Source organism: Thamnophis elegans, chromosome 4 (assembly GCF_009769535.1).
Source record: "Thamnophis elegans isolate rThaEle1 chromosome 4, rThaEle1.pri, whole genome shotgun sequence".
In the NCBI taxonomy this organism is placed as follows: Eukaryota; Metazoa; Chordata; class Lepidosauria; order Squamata; family Colubridae; genus Thamnophis; species Thamnophis elegans.
The window spans coordinates 52,692,933-52,719,125 of NC_045544.1; the positions used below are offsets into that span (position 1 = coordinate 52,692,933).

At 37.5% G+C, this 26,193-nt stretch overlaps 1 protein-coding gene across 1 annotated transcript in view; it reads left to right on the forward strand.

Moving 5' to 3' along the window:
• Positions 1-26,193, forward strand: part of SASH1 (SAM and SH3 domain containing 1) — a 223,751-nt gene that overhangs the window by 112,821 nt on the left and 84,737 nt on the right.

Sequence of the window (26,193 nt, forward strand, 5' to 3'; positions counted from 1 at the left end):
CATATCAAAGGGTTTTACTTCTACGTGACCACATCACAAGATTCAATAAGCAGCAGCTTTTTCTTTCTCTGCCACCAGTGTGTATTCCCCCCAATTTCACACAAGTATATTTTCTTTTTTTACAAAATAGTGTCTGCTCAAATAACAAGACTGATAGAATGAAACGTTATTGACGTTGCACTACACAAAGAATAATGTAACTTCTCCAGTGGGTAACGTAGTGTAGGAAACTAGCAGCTTGGGTCCCTTTGACCTGCGTCAGGGTTTTGTAGATCTAAATTTCATAGTTTCAAAAATAATTGCAAGAAAGTGGGCAGATGGGGATATGATTTCGCCTATTGCCATAGGAAATATGGTACCAGACATCTACACAAGAGCATATCATTTGAGAAAGGGAAGTCATTCCAAAGTCCCCAAGGGTTACAAGCATTTGAAGTCCAAACTGAAATTTAAGTGGGAGGTAAAGGAGGTAAATAAGTAAGCTGATCTTCTCAGAAATGTGTCCTCCATTGTTTCAAACGTGACACCAAATGCAACTCCAGGATGGGGGTGGTGCAATGGCTATCATTATTCTGGAGCCTCTCGTGACTTTTAGGGGTGCTGCCCCAAAGATAGCCAGATATGACATGTTCTTCGTGAAGTTGGGTCTCAAGGATCTTGCTGTTTTTCTACCTTTCTCCCCATGGGGTGTCAGTGGCCCTGCCCAAAGGCCTGGACTTCATGGCAGAGTCAACAATGAAGTTCCCAAGCTTATAGTTCTGGAGGACTCCAACCTGGGAGTCCTCTCTGGGCCTCAAATTTTAGGTTGTCTGGGAGTTTATGGAACCATAGTAGCAGCTTATTAATAGCCCAACTTGCAGAAGGGATCATGCATAAGATCTGCTGTTTGGCTTGGGACTGTAGCAAAGTGATGTGGGTTAGGGGACCTCAGTACCTTGATATGAACAGATCATTCCCTCTTGGTCCTGGAGTTTCCTGGACTTCCCCCCACTGCAGGGAGTTTGGGCATTTTGAATTAGTCCATGGCAGGTGGATCCCAGTAGAACTTGAGCTTGCTCTGGTGCTTGATCAGCTTTGTTGCAGCCTGGAATGAGCATGTGACAAGGGCCCTTGTATTAGATTGCCTCTTTGTGGATACTTTGGTTGTAGATCCCATAGGCACCCTTGACTTATGACCAGGCTCTTGGAAATGAAATGACCACAAGGCACACAGTGCTGCTGGTGCAAGAAAATCATGCACAGGTACCAGCCTGCAATAGGATTTACTTTGTGGCACTTAAGAGCAGAAGAGCACTCTGACTTATCTGCTTTTATTGTGTATACGGATGGTGGCCGGTAATCCTATTTTGGATAATCAGGCTCTTTCTGGGTATAGCAGGGGATAGGTGAACACTTGTGGGGTTACTGTGAGGATTATTCTAGGTATCCATCAAATAAAGTTGCTCCACTTTGGAATATGAACCTAGCTGGGCAGATCCAGTGAAAGTGACTGAGGCATGTCCTAGCTTGCTTATCTGGGTAGAGTTTGAACTGGTCAATCTTCAAGAAGTGGACCGGGACCTTAATGTTGTGAGCTCTGCCACCTCCCGGTTGATTAAGTCGTCCAGGGAATTGGCATGTGGTTGGGTCCAAGCAGCAGTAAATGCCTACTTGCTAGAGCGAGTGGTTCCACCATTCTTGCCCCTTCCTCAAGAGACCATCCTTGGATCCTATGCTTTTTGATACCTTATGTCCAGTTGCCAAACTTCTTTTTTTCAGGAAAGTTGTTAAAAGATTGGTGAGCTCTCAGCCAACAGATGGCCTTGGATGAAGCAGATTATCTGAACTCTTTTCAATTAGGATTTAGACAAGGGCTATTGATCTAAAGACAGTATTGGTGGATCATTGTGGATGATTTTTGGAGAGCTCAAGATGTGTGTGTCGGTGGGGGAGTGTCCACCCTGGTTGTCTGGATCTCCGGCTGTCTGATGCCATCAGCTATGTTATATTGCTGGACCTGCTTCTGACGCTGGGGGTGGAGCAGAGTTTTGCTGTGGTTCACCTCCTTTTCCATTGGTGGTACCAGTCAGTGCTAGTGGGGGAAGAGAGGTCCAGCCCTAGGCTCCTATAAATGGAATGCCTCAAGGTCTCTCCCCTCCTATCTAACATCTATATGGAAGCACTGAGAGGTCATCTGGGTTTCGGGATCCTCAATTTTCTGATGATAGCCAATTATGCATATGCAAGGCAAATGATGCTGTTCAGGCGATAGATCAGCACCTGATGGCTATAGGGAGAAATCAGCTGTGACTCATCCCTAACAAGATGGACTGCTGATGGGATTTTGGCTCTGAGAGTCAGGAGAGTAGACATCTCTGAGTCTGGATGGGGTTACATCCCCTTCTACAGATTTGGTGTTCAAATTGGGGTCTTCTTAGACTCGTGGCTCTTCCTGGTGGCCAAGGAGGCTTTTGAACAATTCTGCTTTATACCAGTTGCATCCATTCCCGGGTCAAGAGGCCTTCCTTGTGGTCACCCATGCCTTAGTCACCTCCTTCTTTGGATTACTACAATATGCTCTATGTGGGCATTCTCTTGAAGACCATCTGGAACTTGTAACTGGTCCAGAATAGAGTGGCATGCACAGTTCTGGCTACCCCATGGTTCACCCAAGCAACACCACTGCTGTATTACCTGCACTGGCTTCCAATTGTTTTCAAGGTGCAATTCAAGGTGCTGGTAATCATCGTTTAAGCCCTTCATGGCCCAGGGCCAGGTTACCTGTAGGACTGCCTCTCCCTGAGAGTATCTGGCAATAGAAATTCGTATAAGTGCTTATAATAGCAACAGTCCCACAATTCATCTCACTTTTTTTCCTTCTTATATACTGTGTAGGATTCTTTTATGCTTTTCATCTAATATAAGAAATATTCTTTTGATAACCAGGTTCAATACAGCTAGAGAGTTAAGTTCTAAAGAAAACAGGATGCAGAGAGACTTTAGCTTCCAGAGTTTTAAAGCAAGATGAAAGTTAAAATGGCTCAACCATTTCTTTGTGAACGCAGTATCTTAATTTTCCTTAGCATTATTTATTGCCTTATAATTCAATGCACACTCTTCAAGTGGTGCTTTACTTTAATACTGTCTTCAGAGGTTCAGCAGTGATAAAGTTGGCAAGTATAGAGAGAAGGCCTTCTCACGGATAACTCTATCAATAAAATTTCCTCTTAAGCCAAAAATTACTCATTTGTCACTCAGTGTTGCAAATGGTTATAATCACTCACCAGTGAGATGGCAGAATGTTCTGGTTCCTTTATGAATTTCGACTCTCTGGCTTTCTACTGAGATTTTGTACCGTTTCCTGCTGGTATATTTGAAATTGTACTTTATTTTAACTGATTTATTTAAAATAGCTTACAATTAACCAGTTTGATAGGGAATTGCACTGTTACCTTTAAAAGTTTACAGTGCAACAAGGATATTTACCCTATTTTTCAGAGTATAAGACACACCTTTTTCTCTCAAAAAAGAGGCTGAAAATCTGGGTGCATCTTATAAACTGAATACAACATTTTTTGCCTCCTGAAACCCCACCCCTTCACCAAAATGGCTGTGCAGAACTTGTAGGAGGCTTTCAGAGTGTTCCTGGGGGCTGGGGAGGGCAGAAGTGAGCGAAAAACAGGCTGCTTTTTGCTCAATTTTGCCTCCCCCCCAATCCCCCAGGATCATTCTATAAGCCTCCTAAAGGCTGTGCATGCATTTTTTTTGACAAAAAACAGGCTGTTTTTTGCTCGTTTTTTGGGGGGGGGCAGCCCCCAGGAACACTCTGCAAGCCTCCTAAAAGCTATTCATGCCTTTTTTAAAAAAGGGGGGGGCATTTTTTGGATGTTTTCAGAGTGCAAAAACATTTTTTATTTGCTTCTTTAAGATCTCCAGTGTGTCATACTCTGAAAAATACGGTAACTGTTACCCCAAAAATAAAGTAAAGGGTTGCCATAAAAACATTTATGAGGGCATACATGAAAATTAGATGTATCCTTTCTCCTTCATGTGAATGGTTTTCTAGAAGTGGATGCTTTGTTGATAACTAGATTCACCTTCTTATAGGTGAAATTGCTTCTGAGCAGTCAGCCATTTACAAGTGCAGGATGTCATCAGTAAAAGCAGGTAAAGTCACCAGCAAACACACTGTCAAAAACTAGCTTTCCCAGTTTCTCTTGTCACAAGTAAAATTTTCTAGGGACTGTTGAGTCACCTGAGAAGAACACAAATACCTTGCCAGGTAACACAGTCAATCTTTAAATCACATTTTAGGTGTCATGCATGCCATTCTTATTTGTATTAAGCAAATCTCAAGTGATAAAGTCCATTAAAATTTTAGTCTTTGACTCAAGATTCAACCTCTGGTTCATTCTCCTAATCTCTTAACTGAAGGCCACATTGTATAAAAATTAATAATTAGTATTCACATTCCTTCCTAAGATGTCATGTCACTAATTAAAACTTAAGAAAATATGGATGAGTTATGTGATCTGTATAAAGAGCCTCGTGACACATACAGGCTGATCAGGTTTAAATATTCCCTGTCACACAGGAAAAGGAAATTGTGATCTGATTTTAGCAATCAAAGAGCACAGGATGAAGTCTAGTAACATTTCTTTGTATCCTTGTTTGCAATAACTCTTCCAAGCATATTTTAGTCAAACAAAGGCATGGCCAGGATTGATTGGTACTCAGTTGGGAAAAAGGTGAGCAGGCAGAAAAATGATGGAGAAATGTGGGGATGGGGGGGAGTTTTCGTATCTCTTTCCTTCTTTGCACTTATGATCACTTAAAACATAAGAAGCATTCACCCTTCATTTGGGTCTTATTACTTTACTAAAAAAATATTGGGATTATGGAAAGCTCTCATTTAGCTTGAATACACTTAAGCATACCATGTTTAGAACTTTATAACATCTTCACTTTTTACCTTCATGTATTAAGTGGTTTCTGTTATTACAGAGTGTGTATCGCAAGCACAGCATGTATCTAAGCAATAATAAGCATAAGGTATTATATCTTGAAGCAGTACTAATCACAGAACATCAAATAATGTATGAACTATAGGAATCAAGAATTAAGGATGGAGTAAACCCAACAGCCACTGAACTTTTATTTTGGTCCTTACAAGAGAGACTTGCAGTGTGTAGCATTTTGATTTAAAATGCTTTTATTCCCATTGCATTAATAAATTATATGAAATTTGAAAGAGGTGATTTAGCAAAAAATATCAGAGACCTCTGTATGGTATTTTTGTTGGTAAAAAAAATGTTTCTTTTATATGTTTGATATCATGTTCTGTAGCAGAGAATTTTAACAGCTGTTCTACTAAATTCTTCAAGGTTAGAGTAAATCTAGTGAGAAGGATGAGTTTTCAGACACTGGAAGGGAAAAAGTCTCTTCCAAAGGTTTAAAGTTTTCATCACAGCGTTTAAAAGCATAGCTAATTCTGGATCAACAGTATAATTTTCAGAATATCTTGAAAGCGAAGGGTGTATTGCATGCTGTGGCTTATAACAGGTTAGTGTATTGGGACCTTGGCATTGAATTCAATGTAGAGATTCAAGTACACCCTGTCAGTTTGTTTCACAGACCTTAAATATTTCATCTGCAATGAGATGGTTAAATAGAGTTTGAAGCACTGGTTATTTGAAACCCATGTGTGTTTGCCCATGGTGGTAGCCAAAATGAAAAAATATATATAATAAAAATCTCCGCACTTTCCTGTGCACTGAAAATTCGTAATTAATTCGTAATTTAATAAACTTATATGCCGCCCAATCCAGTAGGACACTGCCATACCCTGTGGTTACAGGTAGCAACTCTATGCACCCATTTCAAAAATAAGGGCTCTGCCCTGTTTAGAATAGCTGACATCTGTTCAAAGTCTATGAGAATTGAGTTGGTGGTTTGGTCCAATTTCCCTTAGGCAAATACCTCAAAATCTACCATAACATTTGGTGTTAGACTAAAGGAAATCGTAACTGCCAACTGTAAAGTGTTGCTAAAAGGCATACCAACTAAACTGGCTTGGAAAGTGGAACATTCAAAGCTGGAGAAAAGTAGATCACTTGTATGGCATGCAACATATGAATGCACCCCATTCCTATAGCAACTATTTGTTTGTTTGTTTGTTTGTTTGTTTGTTTGTTTATTGGACTTATATACCGCTTCATAGGGCTTTCAGCCCTCTCTAAGCGGTTTACAAATTTTTTAGCAAATTGAGTCAGCAACTTGCCCCCACAGTCTGGGTCCTCAATATCCCTGAACTATCCCTTCAATAAATGAAGTACAGGGCTCTTCGTTTGGGGGGGGGGCTTGCCGGTGGGAGCTGGTTGTTAACAGCTCCGGAATCCTGGTTGCGTTAAACTGTCTGAACAGCAATCCATCAGCCGTTTGACAGCTTGTTTACCTTGTCTTCGGGCTAAGGAGATAAGGTGAGCTAATTGTGCTGGGCAACGTGCCAACTAACTTTCTCAGACCGACTCTTGGAGGGGAGGAAGGGCATCCAAGAGCAGAATTGTCTCCATGCCATGAATTCCTGCTGTTTATTAGCAGCACAAAGCAAACCACCCACCCTCAGAACAAAAATTTGATCTACTGAATTCAAGACGAGCAGAGCCTATACACGTGAACTTTTAATTGTTTGTATTAATCCTTAGCTTCATTTTTACAAGAATTCCTTCTGATATCTTACTTGCTAAAGAGATATTCAAAATGGCGCCGAGCAGCTTCATAACACTGATCGGGCTTTGAATTTCTACGGAGTTTAAAACTTCAAAGAAAAGGAGTGATTTATTACTAAATTAAACAGCAATTGCTGCACAATCGACCAGCATAGACTTATTAATTGGCTGAAGAAGATTAAAACTTGGAATGGCTTCTAAGCAAAACCCTATCCAAAAGGTTCCCCCCCCCGTTTCAAAAAGTGCGGGCAGTTCCCCTGCCCCCGGCATGAAACTACAGTCATTACTTCCTCCCCCCATAGGGGAGCCGTTAACTAAAGAAACTTTTCAGAAGAAACTGGCTGAAGCCTTTAAAAATCATGTAGTTACGATGGAAACAAAAATTAAAAAGGAGATATCCGTTGCTCATAAAGAACTGTCTGATAAACTTGAGACTCGGGTTCAGAAGATCAGGGATGATATGTTGGGGTTCTTAATTTGTTTTCAGATTATGTGTCCGGAATTGAAAGCAGATTAGAAGATCTTAATGACTCTAATATTAATTTGGTATCCAAAATAGACATGGTTCAACAAAACGTTGGAGATGCTGAAAAAGAAATTATTATGTTACAGTATAGACAAATGGAACTTGCACTAAGAATAAGAGGTTTGCGTGAAAATAACCAGGATAATCTGAAACAGATTCTCTCAGAAGCTTTCGATAGTCTGATGGGAAGGCCAGGGGGGAATTTTGATTGGCAAATTGGTAAGGTCTATCATGTTAACTCCTGGCTTGCTAGACACAAGCAACTTCCAAGGGACATTGTGGTTTACTTTACCACAAGAGACATGAGGAATATGATATTGCAAGAGTCCTATAAAACCAAGCTTCAAATTGGGGGTCAGGAAGTGACTGTTTTGAAAGAGATACCACCTCAAATGCTAAGATCTAGGAAAGACTACGCTTTTTTAGTCGAAGAGCTTAAAAATCGTCAGCTACAGTTCAGATGAGATGCACCAGTTGGTCTAGCACTCATTTTTCAGGGGCAAAGATATTGTCTGAATTCAGTATGGAAGGCCCGAGATTTTTACCATAATATCTTGAAGGCCGGACACCCCGCCCCACCTGGACCTAGAGAAAGAGAACAAGAAGGGCAAGATAGACAGCAAACTACACAATTATCAACAAGGATGGATCATCTTTCTCTCTCAGAAGCACAAGAAGCCAAGGAACAAAGACAAACCCGTGTGATTACCAGACGAATGGACCAACAATTAAAAAAGCAACAATCACAACAAACACCTGTTACCAGTCAAGATGCTACAGGTACCAGCTTAGAAGCAGTGGGAGGTGCCAGACCAAAGGTTAAATTCCAGGATGTTCAGATGGCTCTAAAAACAGCTTCAGGGAACCAAAGATGACAACTAAGTTCCTAACATGGAACGTCAATGGATTAAACTCTCCACAGAAAAGAAAGAAAATAAATCACTATCTTAAACAGTTCAAGAATGATATAATTTGTTTGCAAGAAACTCACATTAGATCAACTGATCAAAAATATCTGATTAATACAAGATTTGGACAACATTTTATAGCTTCTGCTTCAGAGAACAAAAATGGTATAGTTATATACTTAAGGAAGGATATGAAAGCTGAATTAATCGAAGCAGATCCCCACGGAAGATATATCGCAATAGACTTGGTATTAGAAGGGAAAAGGACATTGCTACTAGGAATATATGCTCCCAATCAACAACAAGATGGATTTTATAGAAAGCTTCATGCCAAATTAGTACAGTGGGATTATAGGTCCTGCATACTATTGGGTGACTGGAACGGTGTAATGGACACTAAGAAAGATAAGAAGGCTTCTCGGCCAAATACTCAAATGCGAGCGAAACTACCTAAGTCCTTTTTCAATATGATGGATGATTTCGAACTGAGAGATATTTGGTGAGAAAGAAATGCAGAAGAATACGATTTTATCTTCTTTTCTGATAGACATCAATCCTTTTCCAGAATTGATTTCATACTAACTACCAATGATTTGCTTTCTAGGGTGAAGAAGACAAAGATATGTGCCAGAGTTTTATCAGATCATAATCCAGTTTGGATGGAGTTGGGAGGGGTGACGCAAGCAAGAAGGTCTTGGAGATTGAATGAAAATTTATTTAGATATGAGAAATATACTAATGAATGTAAAAAATTGTTAACAGAATACTTTGTTTTTAATATGAATAAGGGTACATCTATGGAAATTGTATGGGATGCAAGTAAAGCATATATGAGAGGAGCTTTGATAAATCTAAATAGATTACATAGACGTAAACAAGGGGAAAAGCGAACAGAACTGGAAGATGAAATTAGGAAGAAAGAGCAAGAGTTAACTTTAAAACCAGGAGATAAAGAAGCAATTACCTTATTAAAAGACCAATTTAATATGCTGATCTCAGACCAGGTAGCCACTAGTCTGTTATATGCAAAACATAACACTTTTTGCAATGCAAATAAATCTGGTAGATGGTTAGCATATCAGATTAGGAAAAAACAAAAATTTCATAACATAGCCAAATTGCACTACAGAGGGAAACAAGTGTATCAACAGGGTGAGATTCAAAAGGTCTTCCGTGAATTCTTTACAGCGTTGTACAAGGGTGACAAAATTAAAGGTCTAGATATAGAGAGATACTTGGATAAAGAAAAAATACCCATAGTTAAAAAAGAGCAGAGGGAAAGATTGAATCAACCAATAACTTCGGGGGAAATTCTACAGGTAATTAAGCAGTTAAAGGCAGGGAAGGCACCTGGTACAGATGGCTTGACAGCGGCTTACTATAAAAATCTACAATTAGAAATGGTAGAACCTCTTAAGGAATTATTTAATAAGATTCAAACGGAAGGTAAGGTTACCTCCATCTTGGAAGACAGCTTTTGTATCCCTGATACCCAAAGAAGACCAAGACATTACCCAACCAAAAAACTACAGACCTATATCACTACTTAATGTAGAATATAAAATCTTTACTAAAATACTAGTAAAAAGGTTAATGTTGGTTATTCAACAATTGATTCATAATGATCAAACAGGTTTTATTCAAGGAAGACAAATGAGAAGTAACGTAAGATTAATTGTTAATGCACTAGAATATTTGGGAAAGAATAACCAAATTCCTGCTGCGCTCATATTTCTGGATGCTGAGAAAGCCTTTGATCGAGTTAACTGGCAATTCCTGTTGAAAACACTGCAAAAAATGCAAATAGGAGAACGTTTCTTACAATCAATTAAAGCAATATATCAACAGCAAACAGCTCAAATTATAGTTAATGGAAGTTTAATAGATTCTTTTCAAATTAAAAAAGGTACAAGACAGGGTTGTCCCTTGTCCCCATTATTGTTTATTATAACTTTGGAAATATTGTTGAATAAAATATGGGGCTTGGAGGGCCTAAAGGGAATTAAGATTAGGCAGAAAGAATATAGAGTACGTGCTTTTGCGGATGATCTGGTTATAATATTAACCCAACCGCAGGAATCTAGTAAGATCTTAATGAATATGATTAATCAATATGGTCAAGTGTCAGGATTTAAAATAAATCTAGGGAAAACAAAAATATTAGCTACAAATATGAATACTAAACAAAAGGAAGAACTAGAAGAAATGATAGGATGTGAAATAGTTTAAAAGGTCAAATATTTAGGAGTTCATATTTCAACCTCAAATGGGAAGTTATATAAGTATAATTATGAACCACTTTGGCATAGTATACAGACAGAGATGAAAAAATGGGAGAAGTTACAGTTATCCTTGCTGGGAAGAATAGCAGCAGTGAAAATGAATATTTTACCTAAATTTTTATTTCTTTTCCAAATGTTACCTATACTTAAAAAAGATGTGAACCTGTTAGAATGGCAGAAGGGTATTAATAAATTTGTATGGGCAGGGAAGAAGCCGAGAGTAAAACTAAAAATAATGCAAGATGCCCGTGAGAGGGGAGGTTTGAAATTACCCAATTTAAAACTATACTATGACGCAGTAGCTTTATCTGTAATTAGTGATTGGATTAATGTAACAAATGATAGAATACTTAATATCGAGGGGTATGACCTGGTATATGGCTGGCATGCTTACCTGCTATATAAAAAAAAAGACAAGAATTTTAAAAGTCATATTTTAAGGAATGCTTTACTGCAGGTCTGGAGAAAATATCAATACAAATTAAATGATAAGATACCCATGTGGGCAATTCCTAGACATGCAATAGAAAATATGATACAAATAGTACAAAAACAGGATATAATTACTTACAGACAGCTTCTTACCCTAGAAAGGGGTGTATTACAACTAAAATCCTTGGATGAATTAAAAGAGAAAAAGGTAATTCAAACATGGCTCCAGTATGGACAGCTACAGGCCAGGTGGAAAACAGATCAAAAAATTGGTTTTATGCAAGTTGAGGATAATTTATTTAAACAAATAAGAGATCAAAGCTTAATGCATATAAAGAGACTATACAATGTATTAATACAGATGGACTCCAAAACAGAATTAGTTAAAGACTGTATGATAAAGTGGGCTCAAAATATTGAAGAACCAATAATGTTGGATACATGGGAAAGGATTTGGGTAAGAAATGTAACATTTACACAAGCCCAAAACTTGAGAGAAAACTTTTACAAGATGTTTTATAGATGGCATTTAGATCCTAAAAATTTGGCTTCTATGTATCCGAACTTACAACCCAAATGCTGGAGATGTGATTCTCTCGACGCTACATATTTTCATATGGTGGACTTGCAAAAAGGTTAAGGCATTTTGGATAAAAATATGGTGGATTATGCAAAATGTTTTTTAAAAAAGGATAAAGTTTACCCCTCAGTTATTTTTGTTAGGTATAATTACTGATTGTACAGCTGTAGAGATTAATTTGCTTTTGCACTTAATAACTGCAGCTAGATTGTTGGTGGCGCAATACTGGAAGAAGGAAGATTTGCCTACAATTCAAGAATGGACATTGAAAGTCACAAATTTAGCCGAGATGGCTAAAATATCTGCATATCTTAAGGACTACTCAAACGAGAGATATAAACGAGACTGGAAAAAATGGATCGATTTTATTCAAAATAATATGGAACTAAGAAATTCCAGATAGCTTATAATTAAGATCAGGAATGATATAAATTGTTTAAAGTTAGCCTAGCAAGGAAGAGCTAAGTTCAATTTAAAGATGTTATCAATTTTCTATTCTTTTTTCAAATATATTTTAGACTGTTTTTGTTAAAGATTTATATTGTGTATGGGTTCTGGGAAGTCGGGGGAGGGAAGGCTGGGGGGGTTGGGGGGAGGGTGGGAGGGAAGGATGTATATTAGGCTTGACGAGGGGGTGTTAGATTTTAAAGTAATATGATTGCACATGTATACTGTCTTCTCTTATTTTTTCTTTAAAACTAAGATATGTTAAGTATATTGATATGGAAGCATAAATACCATCAACATAGAATAGAGTTTGCTCAGAAGCTGAAATACACCAAGTGAATGAGAGGAAGAGTGGGAAGCAGAGGAGAGAAGAAAGATAGGAAGAGAGGGATAGGAGAGAGGGTAAGGGGGGAAGTTGAGGAGAATAAGGAGTGGAATGAAGAGAGAGGAGAAGGAGAAAGGAAGGGGAAGTAGAGTAGAAAAGGATGATGGCAGGAAGAAAGGAGGTAGGAGAGAGGGAGAAGAAAGAGGTGTATGGAGAGCAGAAGAGCTAATAATGGGTTTTTATCTTTCTGGGAGTTGATGGCAAGAGGAACTGATGTAATTACTACTTAATACAATATGATATTGGCTATGTAATAGTATACATGTGATTATATGTTATGAAAATGGAAAATAAAAAAAGTATTTTGAAAAAAATAAAAATAAATGAAGTACAGGTACAACAGTTCATTTAGTGACCATTCAAAGCTTCAAGGGCACTGAAAAATGTGACTTAAGATCTTTGTAGCATGATCCCCATGATATGTGATCAAAATTCAGATGCTTGGCAACTGGTTCATACTTAACGATTACTGCTGTGTCCCAAGGTCATGTGGTCACCTTTTATAATCTTGACAAACAAAATCAATGGGGAAGCCAGATTCACTTAGCAACCATGTTACTAACTTAACAGCTGCAGTGATTCATTTAACAACTGTGTTAAGAAAGGTTGTAAAATGGGGCAAAGTTCACTTAACAAATGTCTCGCTTAACAATGGAAATTTAGGGCTCAATTGTGGTCGTAAGTCGAGGGTTACCTGAACATACCTTCATCATTTTTGTGTGTGTATCCTTTTCAAATGGATGCAACAGTTTGATAGGGGTAAGGTGGCTATGTGTTTTGGAAGAAAACTGGAGAACTTTCTCAACGGGGTGTCAGGAATAAATAAATGCTGTTTATGCCTACTAGGTATAAAGTTTCAGATGTTTAGGTTCTCCTTTGACTACTTGGACTCAGTGGCAGCTGTCCTGAAATTGTTTACTCAGCCATAAAGGGAGAGGTCTAGTAAGCATGTTTTGGCAGGAAAGCAGATCAAAGAAAATCAAGCCTCCTCCTGCATCCTGTGTTTCATCCTGTTTTTAGCAGGACACAGAATTTCTACTTCCAGGGATATGCTACTATTGAAGAGGAAAATACTACTTATATTATCAGAACCATTGTTTGTTTTAATCTTCCTAAAGCAAGGTAGGATCCCATATTAAAGTTAAAAAGGCAGCTTCATAGTTGACATAGTCTCTCTTTTCTGAATGTAAAGATATATAGTATAAAGATTGTCTTCATCCCTTTATTGATCCAATTTTTCATGATGGGTGTGATGTCAAACTAGATGATCTTAAAATTAAAACAAGTCGACGCTAAACCCAAACTTTTCTAGCCACCAAATGCATTCTAAATGACTAGACACCAATCTTACTTCACAACAGGAAGTGGTCATTTTGGATAAGGATGGCTTATTTTTCAAATGTCAGCATGTAATGTTTTTGACATATTTTTCATTTCAGGCCAAAGGACTGCCTCTAGTACCTCAGAATTTTGCACAATGAAAAGTTTTAGAAGTGTAAAATCTCTATCTAGACATTTATGGTTGTTTCTGGTGTTATGTTTCTATGATTAATTCAGTAGCCAGTTAAATTCTCATATCACTTCTAAGTTCATTACAGGAGAAGTTGGTATTAATGATAGAGCAGAATCAGCACAGTTGCTAATTTAAATGTACTGAAAACAGGATATACTGTATGTCAGTAACTTAGTATTAATTGAATTTATTGACAGCTGTGCATTTTTAAGATTGTGTTGGGCAGCTATAGAAATTGAATAAATGAATATAAATGTACACACTGGTTGTAATGTATTGTGCCCTTGACCTATCACATTCTTTTGTTCTTCTGTTACAATCACCTTTTCAGTTAAAATAGTGGACCTGCAGCTGGAAAGGAAAATACCATCACAGTTTACATGAGAGTGAATTATTTTTGGCTTGTAAGCAAAACTCTGTAAGCAACTGTAGATCTCAATCTATATTTCTATCACATGTTGCTATTTAAAAAGCATTTGTGTCATTCATTTTTTTAAAAAAATTAAATGTAAACATAAAATGTAGCTTATCAGCAATCTGAGTTATATTGCTACCCCAGTAATTTAAATTATTTCAGCCAGTTCTAGGCTTCCGGGTGGTGACGTCACTGTACCTAGAGCGGGGTAAGGGAGCTCCTCTAACTCTAATTTCTTCGTGTGGGCTCATTTTTGGAGCACTGCTGATCCCGAAGAGACCAGCAGATCAAAGGGAATATTCTGCAGACGCCGGGGTGGTAAGGCAAATCCCACGGCAGATAGGAGAAACCCCCCTAAACGGACGAAGAAATATCCTACCATCTGGTTAGGACTGAGCAATGGCAGCCGCATAGGAGGAAACAGAAATAGAAGCAGACGAATTCGGGTGCGTGTTATTATTGCTGACAATCCAGAGAGGAAAGCAACGTGAAACTGGCAAAATGGGTGAGCTGAGAGAAGAAGAAGCCGAGAGAGAGGCTGTTTTTTACAGTTTAAGTTTGCCAAGAAGAAGCAGTGTAAAGAGTCTGAGTTAGAACGGACAGGAAGGGACAGCCGCAACAACCTTAAGATCAGCCACAGTAAGAACGAAATCCCGACATGGACTTCAGGGGATAAAATTTGCCGGAAGGATTTGGAAGGTTTAAAGAAGTGACTGCATAATAGTCGGGTTGGCAAATGGAGTTTCCTTTTTTTTCTGCTTACCAGCTCTTCTGCCACTGGGTTGAATTTTTTAAGTATCTGATATCGATTTGACTGGCAGCTTGGAGCTGTGCCAGAGACAAGAAATAGAGGTCTGTCTTTTGCTTCGTGGACTTTAACACTGACACCAAGGAGAGAGTGACTTAAAGAGACTAATTACTAGAACTGAATATTGAACAACCGACAAAACTGAGAGATATTTATTGATATAAGAATAGGGTGTGATGTATAAATTTATGATATTTACTAATCAAATTAATCAAATAGAATACTACTGGTATCATTACATAGGACTGTTTAAGTATTGAGAGGTGATACCAAGGAAGGATAATTGTGGAATTGTTTTTGAATATTGTTTTATACAATTATAATAATTATAATATACTATTGATATTACTGATAAGGTATAAATAAGGTAAAAGTTATAACCAATAGTGGGCAAGACCAAAAAAGGGGGTTAAAAATGGCAACCTCATCAAAATTAGGGAAAAAGACCATACACAATGTTTCAGTTTCAGTTTTATTGAGTTTGTATGCCGCCCTATTCCCGAGAGACTCAGGGCGGCTCACAATAAAAAAGGGAAGGGATACAAAAAATAAAATAAAAACAACAATTTAAAATTCTACAACAACCGTAACCTCGAATGGGGCTGGATAGTTCAACAGCCCCAGGCCTGCCAGAACAGCCAGGTCTTAGTTGCTTTGCGGAAGGCCGGAAGGGTAATAAGGGTCCAGATCTCCACGGGGAGCTCGTTCCAGAGGGCCGGAGCAGCCACAGAGAAGGCCCTCCCCCGAGGAGTCGCCAGCCGACATTGGCCGGCAGATGGAATTCGGAGGAGGCCTAATCTGTGGGATCTAATAGGTCTTTGAGAGGTAACTGGCAGGAAGCAGTCTCTCAAGTACCCAGGTCCAATACCATGTAGGGCTTTAAAAGTAACGACTAGCACCTTGAAGCGTGTCCGGAGACCAATAGGCAGCCAGTGCAGCTTGCAGAGGATAGGTGTAACGTGGGTGTACCGAGGTGCACCCACAATCGCTCGTGCGGCTGCGTTCTGGACAAGCTGAAGTCTTCGAACACTCTTCAAGGGCAGCCCCATGTAGAGCGCAATGTGAGCACAGCAACGCCCCCCTCCTCAAATCAAAAAACAATGGAGAGTGCGTGGGGGTTGGAGAAAGGGGAAAAGATGGCAGAATCAGTGGGACCAGCACCTACGATGCAAAACATGCAAGCGATGCTCCAGATGATACAGAAGACCTTGGCTATAAGCCAAGCAGAGACAAGGAAAAATCACAAAGAATTAAAAAATGAAATGGGAGAATTGAAAGGAACAATCAAAAATGTAGACGATAAAGTTGAAAGATACAGAATGCCTTAACAATCAACGAACAGAAAATCCAATGTATGGAAGAAAAAATACAACAATCAGATCAGAAGATGGAAAAAATGGAAATAGAATATAGGGAACTTAATAAAGAACTGGAATTGTCAATAATCCAACTTGAAAACGAAAAAGCGGCATTCTACCTAAGATTTCAAAACATAGCGGAAGAGAAGGAGGAAGATCTGAAAGAAAAAATGATTATTATCCTTACTGAATTTCTGCAAAAAACAGAACAAGAAATGAGAGCAAATATTGATGAGGCTTACAGGGTGAATACTAACTATGCAAGGAGACATACACTTCCGAGAGAAGTACATGTAAGATTCACTAAGAAAACTGCACGAAGTGTAAAAAAAAACCCAGAGAAAAGACGATTATACTACAGAGAAAAGAGCTGACCACGCTTAAACAGATCCCACGGAGAATCCAGGAACAACGCAGGCAATACCAATTTTTAACAAACGAGTTGAATAAAAACAGAATAATGTACAGATGGCTGGTACCAGAAGGGGTTCTGGTATCTTGGCAAGAAAAAAGATATAAGATAGAGAATTTAGAAGAAGCACACAAATTCTATGAAGAACACTGTAACAGGGAAGGAAAACAAGGAAGCAAAGAGGAACTAGAATACAGAGGTCAAATGGAAGAAACATCAGAAGACAGCGGAAGAAGTAGGAGACAAGAACAGAGGCAAGAAAGAGAGAGAGCAGAGAAGGAAGGCGCGAGAGGGAAAAGTCAGATACAAACTAGAAGTAAAAGAAACAATCTCAACTAAAGATGGATCAAGAAATAACAATTATGTCGATAAACTTGAATGGACTGAACTCACTAAAAAAAAAGAGCCCAGATGTTTAATATTCCTAAGAAATTGAAAGTAGACCAGATATGGGTTAATTGGTATAGATGGATGGAGCAAAGAAATAAAAAGCAATGAAAGAATACAACAACTCTCAAAAATAATAATTATGAATAAAACAAGGGGGTCATGATTGGTGAAATCAAATCAGGATGATAGCTGGCATATAGACTGTAGAATGATAGAGAAAAAAGGAAATGATATGAAAAAAAATGGACTTGTGGAAACAACACCTTCAAGAAAACACAAACTGGATTTGAAAGAGACACCTATAACAATAGAAAAAGAAAGGAAGGGAAGAAGGAAGGAAAGGAGGGGAGGAAGGAAGTAGAGAATGGAGGGATGAAGGAAAGGAAAGAAGTGGAGGGTGGGAGAGAGGGAGAGAGAAGGAGTGATAGTAGGAGAGGAAGAAGAAATGTGGAGGAGAGGTAGGGGAAGAAGAAAGAAGTAAGGAGAGGTGGATGGAAGGGAGAGAAACAGAAGGAGAGGAGGGAGGAAGAGAGAAAAAGAGAAGGAGAAAGGGTAGGAAGGAGAAGAAAGAGGGTAGAAGTAGGGGAGAAGTAAGGGAAGGAAGAAGGGGAAGGAGAGGAAGAAGGAAGGAAGTAGAGAAGGAAGGGAGGGAGAAAAGAAAGAGAAAATAAGGTGGTGTCATAGCAGGTGTGAAGGATGGTAAATAATACATTCCAAATTATACCTCATACCCTTTTAAATGGAATAATAATAATATAAGAATGGCAAAAAAAAAGAATAACTATGTGAATGTATACCTATAACTGCATGTAAGAGAATAGATGACAGTAAAAATATAAAGCACAATATAGGTAAATAATACTTGATCATAAGTAGCTAAGTATAAATAAATAAAGAAATGTATATAAAAATGGATAATGAGTAACGAGATTATGAATGCAAGATAGAAATGTATAGAAAGGAAAACACTAACTGCAAAGAAACCGATTCGGAACTGCTGTATGATATACGATGGAATTTATTGTTCCTATGTTGTTTTTAAGTTATGTGGTTATTTTTGTTAATGTGTTTATGTGTTCTGTTGATGTGCTTATGTGTATTTTATATACATACATACATACATATATATATATATATATACATACATACATACATACATACATACATACATATATATATATATATATATATATATATATATATGATTTTTTACAACCCCTGGTAAGCCCCAATTATGGGAGGAAGCTAACTGCTTCCATCATCTGTCAATCGGCTCGTCACAAGAGTCCATCACGACAGAAACCCAATATTAATATATTAATATTGGGTTTCTGTCGTGATGGACTCTTGTGACGAGCCGATTGACAGATGATGGAAGGAGTTAGCTTCCTCCCATAATTGGGGCTTACCAGGGGTTGTAAAAAATCTAATATATACCTTTCACCCTGGCTTCGCTGATAACGGATAAAAGCCTGTGGCCTAATAGCTAAGAAGTCTGCCTAGTATGTAATATAGCCCAGGTTCAAATCCCAGTAAGGGTATGGCTAGCTGATGAGAGCTAAATAGCTTGAAATAGATCTATACTAGTCTCCCTTTATTTATTTATCAGCGCGCGCGCACACACACACACACACACACACACACACACACACACACACACACACATATATATATATATATATATATATATATATATATATATATATAAAATTATTTCAGCCAGTTCTCAAAGGCACTAAATTAATTGGCATTTTAACACGAGTTGATCTATAAATGGGAAAGCTACTGTGTTGATAACTGCAAAGCAGAAGATGGCAAATATAAATCAAGAAAGAAAGGAAACTATAGATGAAAATGGCCTTTTAATTAACGTAGTTTTGAAAGGTAGAAAGAGAGAGAGAGAGAGAGAGAGAGAGAGAGAGAGAGAGAGAAAGCAAAAGCAACAGACTCTTACTAAGCATAAATTTTACTCCACAACAAAGTGATGAGTGAAAGAAGAATTGTGAGGACTGAAAAGAAATAAAGCGTTCTGGTGGTGGAGGCTAGATTTTTTTTTTCTGGCCAAATTTTTCATGTTGTGTGCAGACAATTTCCTTGATAGAAGTGGGTCAGGAAACTCCCACAATAACATTCACAGGGGAAGTGAAAAGGCAGCCAAAAAGTCCTTGTAACATGTGACAAGCCAGACCAACGTGCCTCTGAGCAGCTGAAGGAATATTTCTTCCTGGCAATTGTTCTCAAAGAAATGAAGGCCTCTTTTCAGAAGAATGTGGAGCTTGTCGTAACAACTTGATTCTGTTTGTTGTGCATGGCGATGTGCTGTGAATTTCATACCACATCTTCTAAGCAACATCTTCCTCCCCTTTTTTTCTAGGCTTTTAGTATTTTAAGTAGGTTGAAAGATTTATCATTGATTGTGTATTATTGTTGTTGTTTTAAAGATGGCAAAAAAGAGGTCTATACCATCTTGGATAATCTGTCTAGTTCCAGAGAGGTGTAATAATAATAACAAATAAGGAGACTTGGCTTTCATCAGCATTAAAATTAGTAGGTGTGTAGAAGTCCATGGGATTTACAAGTTATGGTATATTAAAAAGATAGGGATCCAGGAATAAGAGTCTAATGCATTGACAATCCTGTCATCCTCCACTAAGAAATTGTCAGCAGATATACCTTTTATGCTTTTGTAGTTGGGATTATCACATGATACTATTTTTGTGTGAATACTTTTAGATTTACAAGAGATCTGTTAGAAAAATCGGGGACAGCCAAGAGATGGTTCCTGTTTCCATTTATATTTAAAAAAAACAACCCACAACAATTAGCGCTCCGATCTTCAAGCAAAGTTGGGAAGAGATTCCCAAGCATTATTTTGGAACAATAGAGACAGGAACAGAGTGATACCTTTCTCCTAGAGGAAGAGAGTGTCTTCCTGCAATTTACTATGTTTTCTCCAAACTGCTGCTTGTAAGACATGGAAGTCATTGGGTCATAGCTTAAGTTTTGTCCAGAGTTGGAACAAAGACCAAAGCATAAAATAAGAAATAGGCAAGCAAAAAAAAAAAAAACACCTCCCGTTTAAAACAAAAGAACAGCCAGGTGGCTGCTGTTGTTGTTTTCCCTCTTTCTTTCTTCTGGGTTTTTAGGTAATCTTGATCAAGAATAAACTCAGCAATATCATATTTCATGAAACCAGTCGCATTAGATGAAGAAAATGCTGGAAAACATCACCTGAAGCAGAATGTTTGAACAAGACACGATAGAGCTTAGCATGGAAGGTTAGCACGGTACAACACAGAATCTGAAATCCAGTCTTTTCCTGAAACTACTGGAAAATATAATAGGGACAGCTAAATAACGTTGAAGAGGTTCGTAAAGATTCCTGGTAGTAACAAGAAATTCTATGTATTTTATAATAGGTCTTATGCATAGAACCTTAATTTTGGAGGCTCACACCGACATGGGTTCAACTAGTATCTGATGAGAAGAAGGCACAAAGACACTAACTTCTCTCCTGCCCATAATTTTCTGCAGTTAGCAGATATGAGTTAATGTAGAAAAAAAAAAGCTTTGGACTATCCTGATGAATGAGCTTGTTCCATATTTCATGCATTAGGTCTTTTTTAAACTGGTCAGATAAGCCTGTTTAATTCCAACCTATCGTTTGTTAGTCCTGAGGCTGAACAGTTGTATGTTTATACTACCATCTCTGGCTTGCGATCTATTGGCTCTACAAGGGGATGTAATTTGTGTTTGTAGATTTTCTGATTGCATCTTTTACAACATACTGTATATCATATCCTACCATCACTTCTTCCTTCATTTTATAATAGATGGATCCATTTACTTTTTTTTATTTAGCCCTGAGAAGTTTTTATAAATAAATGGCATCTCTCACCAGATGCAACTGCCTATAAGGTATAATTTTATTCCTTTGTTTACACAACTGGCTCCTAGTTGTATATTCCCATGCAGATGGGATGTCTAATCATGCAGCTTTTTTTGCTCTTAAAGTGACTTGGCCTCCTGGTCTGTTATGAGATATTTTCCTTTATTCTCTTGCAGGTAATCCAGTTCATGGAACCCATGATAGATAATACCAGATATGTTGCTTTGCTGTTGTTACTATAACTTTCTATGGTTCAAGTGTTTGTAGACAACATCTCTCCAGCAAGAATCGGAGTCCATGTAGTTTTCTTAGCCATATGGCAGTTATGGTTTCAGTGATTCTAAATTTTGTGGTCTTTTTTATGGGCCTAGTAGTTCAGTACTTCTGCTTTAGACATAGGCCAGCAACATACATTAAGGCAGAGGGAAGTGCCACAATAAGCAGTGTCTAATCTTTTACACCAGAGGTAAGATAGATGCCTAATCTCCTGGCAATGCCTTCCTTTCTTTCTTGAAAAATAACTCACAGGGTAATAGCTGCTTAATAGTCCTACATGATACAGACATTCATGTTGGGACATGAAAAATCATAATCTGCATTTCATATAGCATCTTGCCATATCAATTTCAGCTCTATGCTTTAAATAAGACTTCTTAAAGAGCCGAGGTGGCGCAGTGGGTAGAGTGCAGTACTGCAGGCCACTTCAGCTGACTGCTAGATCAGCAGTTCAGCGGTTCAAATCTCACCGGCTCAGGGTTGACTCAGCCTTCCATTCTTCCGAGGTGGGTAAAATGAGGACCCAGATTGTGGGGATGATATGCTGACTCTGTAAACCACTTAGAGAGGGCTGAAAGCCCTATGAAGCGGTATATAAGTCTAACTGCTATTGCTATTGCTATTCTTAACTTACATTTATTTTTTATTTTTTTCATTTTTTTTGTAATTCTATAATGTGGTGAATGAAAGATGGAGATTTTGTCAGTCTTTTGTTCAATCAGAGATTGAAATTTTATTTTTCATTGGTTTTGGAAGCAATTGTGTGGATTCTTTCTAATATTACAGTCTTCAATATTTCCTTTATCTCACTTTTGGCCCATCCTGCGCTATCATTTTTTGAACCACAATTTATTATTCTTTTTCTGTTCGTTTACTGTGAGCTGAAGATTTGTGATTTCCTTTCCCATTTTTCATATGTTGGCTTGAATGAGATTGTTCCTTTTTCTTGGAGGAAATTACCATTCTGTTTCTGCATCCTGTTGCCTCAGTAAAGGAACTTTTCCAGTGCTTGAGTAGAATGGAATTTAAACAAGATCCCATATTATTCTTGGAAAAATGTTGGATGCAATAAAACCAACAGAAGATAACAACTTTTAACCAATGACCAGAGAGTAGTGAAAGAATAGACACTCTGTGAGGGTAGAGTCTAGAATATCAGAATCTAGGAGGTTTTTTTAATGACTACTGTGCTTCCTCCAGTCATCTACATGTAAAATCTTGTTGATAGTTTGCAAGTCACACAGAAGTTCTGGTCTAACTTCTGTGGGACCCTGCTGTAAAGTAGTGCAGTTAACATTGCCATGTCCGTATTGCCTGTAACGGGAGAAATAAGGCAAAACAAGATCAATGGCAGGTTTGTTACTGCTGAGAAGACGTTGACCCCAGAGCCATTGCTATGGAGACATGACAAGATAGTTGAATGGGACTTCTCTCTTTTCCATCTTTCTCACATAGATGCTAGTAGAGACATGCAAATCTCTATAGGAACCTTAAAGACTCATTTTCCACATAATGTCTTTCATCTGTGAGTAAATTATCTTATCTTCACACAGAAGAGTATCATCACAGTAGGTTAGTTACTGGGCATTGTATAATGAAGGGAGATAAACAAAATGCTGTCAAGGGAAGGTAGCAAGGGGCTTTTGTACCGAGGTGTTTGTGGGGCCCCAGATGTAAGATACTGAAACAGACCACGCTATTGTTTACAATTGGCTTGCCAGCAGTGAATGGGATGGGAATGCAGAATATAATTAATGATTAATTCTTAATTACTGTAGGTACCTGTGTGTTTCTCTTCAGATATATTTTATACTATGTCTGCATTTGTTATTTATAAATAATTATACATTTATTTTAAAATTAATTTGGATAATCTTTTATGTAATTCTTGTTTTATTGGGTAATTTTTTTTCATATATTGCAGTTTTCTGTATTTTATGTGCATTTGATAGAACAGATCAGAGATGGGTCGCTCCCAGTCACTCAGGCGAACTGGTAGTGGCCGCAGTGGCAGCAGCTCTGGCTACCTGCCCGGATGCTTCTGTGCATTTGCAGAAACTTCTGCATGTGCACAGAAGCGTTGCGCAAGCAAGCATGAGAAAATCGGTAGTAAACCGGTTAGAAACCCACCACTGGAATAGATATACTATTTCTAGAGATGGGTCTATATCAGGGGTGTCAAACTGATGGCCCACGGGTTGGATGTGTCACGTGTAGGCCACGCCCACCCCAGCTCCGCGAAGGGAAAAGGGTTGGAAAATGTCAAATGACAGCAATGTTACACTGCAAGTTTGACACCCATGATCTATATTATCAGTTGGAAAAAAACAAGAATTTGTGGCACCTTAAGGCTTCATTCTTGATATATAATTTTTGTATGAACTATATACAATCAACTGCTCCAGACACACGTGTTTTCTTCTGCATAAATAGAGTTGTCATGAATACAATTGTCAAAGGTTTTGCTTATTTTTAAGCAATGGTATTCATGTCCTACTATAAGTTTGTGTATGTATGTATGTATGTATGTATATGTATGTATGTGTGTGTGTGTGTATATATATATATATACATACATACACACATACTATATATACTATATATACTATATATACTATATATACTATATATACTATATATACTATATATATATATATATATATATATATATATATATATATATATATATATATATATAGTTTTCTGAGGTTTTCGCGGGTGTTAGTATGTAGGTCTTTGGTTATTCGGGTTTTCTCCCGCGTAAAATTGGAAGTGTCTTGGCGACGTTTCGACGAAGTCTCATTCGTCATCTTCAGGCTTCGTGCTTCCAGGAGCAAGGTGGAAGCACGAAGCCTGAAGATGACGAATGAGACTTCGTCGAAACGTCGCCAAGACACTTCCAATTTTACGCGGGAGAAAACCCGAATAACCAAAGACCTACGTATGTATGTATGTATGTATGTATGTATGTATAAAGTCACAACTCCTGGTATGCCCAAATATGGGAGGAAGTTCACTGCTTCCATTCTCTGTCCATCGGCTCGTCACAAGAGACCATCCAGACAGAAATCCAATATTTTTACTGTTGCCTTTGTTATATATATATTATAACTATATAACTATATAACTATCTAACTATCTAACTATCTAACTATCTAACTATCTTATATAACTATCTAACTATCTAACTATCTAACTATCTAACTATCTAACTATCTAACTATATAACTATATAACTATATAACTATATAACTATATAACTATATAACACTATAACTATAACTAACTAACTAACTAACTAACTAACTAACTAACTATATATATATATATATATATATATATATATATATATATATATATATATATATATATATATAATGTTATATTTGTGCTGATAAATAAATAAAGGGAGACTAGTATAGATCTATTTCAAGCTATTTAGCTCTCATCAGCTAGCCATACCCTTACTGGGATTTGAACCTATGGCTAGCTGATGAGAGCTAAATAGCTTGAAATAGATCTATACTAGTCTCCCTTTATTTATTTATCAGCACAAATATAACAAATATAACAAAAAGGCAACAGTAAAAAATATTGGGTTTCTGTCTGGATGGTCTCTTGTGACGAGCCGAAGGACAGAGAATGGAAGTGTGATCTTCCTCCCATATTTGGGCATACCAGGGGTTGTGACTTTAAATATATATATATATATATATATATATATATATATATATATATATATATATATATATATATATATATATATACACACACATACATACATACATACATACATACATACATACATACACATACATACATACATACATACATACATATATATATATATATAGTTTGATAGTAAACAGATCTTCTTTCATACAAATCTCTATTGACTATCCTTTTTTTTCCTCTCCTGAGGCAAGCCACTGTCTGAAGTCCTTTTACTGTGTGCCTTGGAGGGCATTTCATTTGAAAGCTGGCTAATGAAGCTGTATATAAGAGCACAACAAAGCCAAAGGGCCAAAGCTATGGTGTAATGGCATTTGACTGCTTTTCAGACATAACAGCATCAGAACTACTGCCAAGTGTGACTGCATCAAGTTTCAGAGCTATGAATGGAAGAACACAAATTATGTCCCATATACATTCATGGAGAAGATGCAGGTTCCACACAGAACAGTGTAATTGTCAAATCAAACAAGAAGGCCATTCTTGGGGATCATATTTTTTTCTCTCTCATGCATTTAAGGAGTTGAAGTTCCCATCTCAGCTCAGAAACAAGATCCTTACTTTATAGGATGCAGAGTTGAAGTCTGCTTTTTTCCCGTCCTCTTAACACCAAATATTTCCTAATATAATTGTCAAAGTGCTGTGAATAATTTCTTTGGTAGTCCACCAATTAGAACATTGTCATAGAACTATATATTCTCTATGATGATTCAGAATTGCTCTGGAATTCAAGAGAGCAATTCTTCACTAGTCATTAAAGCAGGTGCTTCCAAATGAATCTGAATATATATATATATTGTAGGTATTTTAAGGAACTGACTCATTTAAAGCAATTCTTAAAATGGCAGCATCGTTTTTTTCAAGCTCATATAGAATGTGGAAAAGAGATATGGCATCTTTAATTTATAGTAGAGTGTGCTGCATATTTCAGGTTGAGAGACATCCTTGGCTTTCAGCTAGCATGCCTGGAGGCTAACCTTGAAAAACTAAACATTTAAAACTAAATTTATGGGTGATAGTAAATTAGATCTAATGTATAATTAAGTAAAATATAATATAATTTATTTTATTCATTAGATTTATATCTTGCTTTTTTTCTCCAGAAGCTCAAGGTGATAGAGACAAATAATATT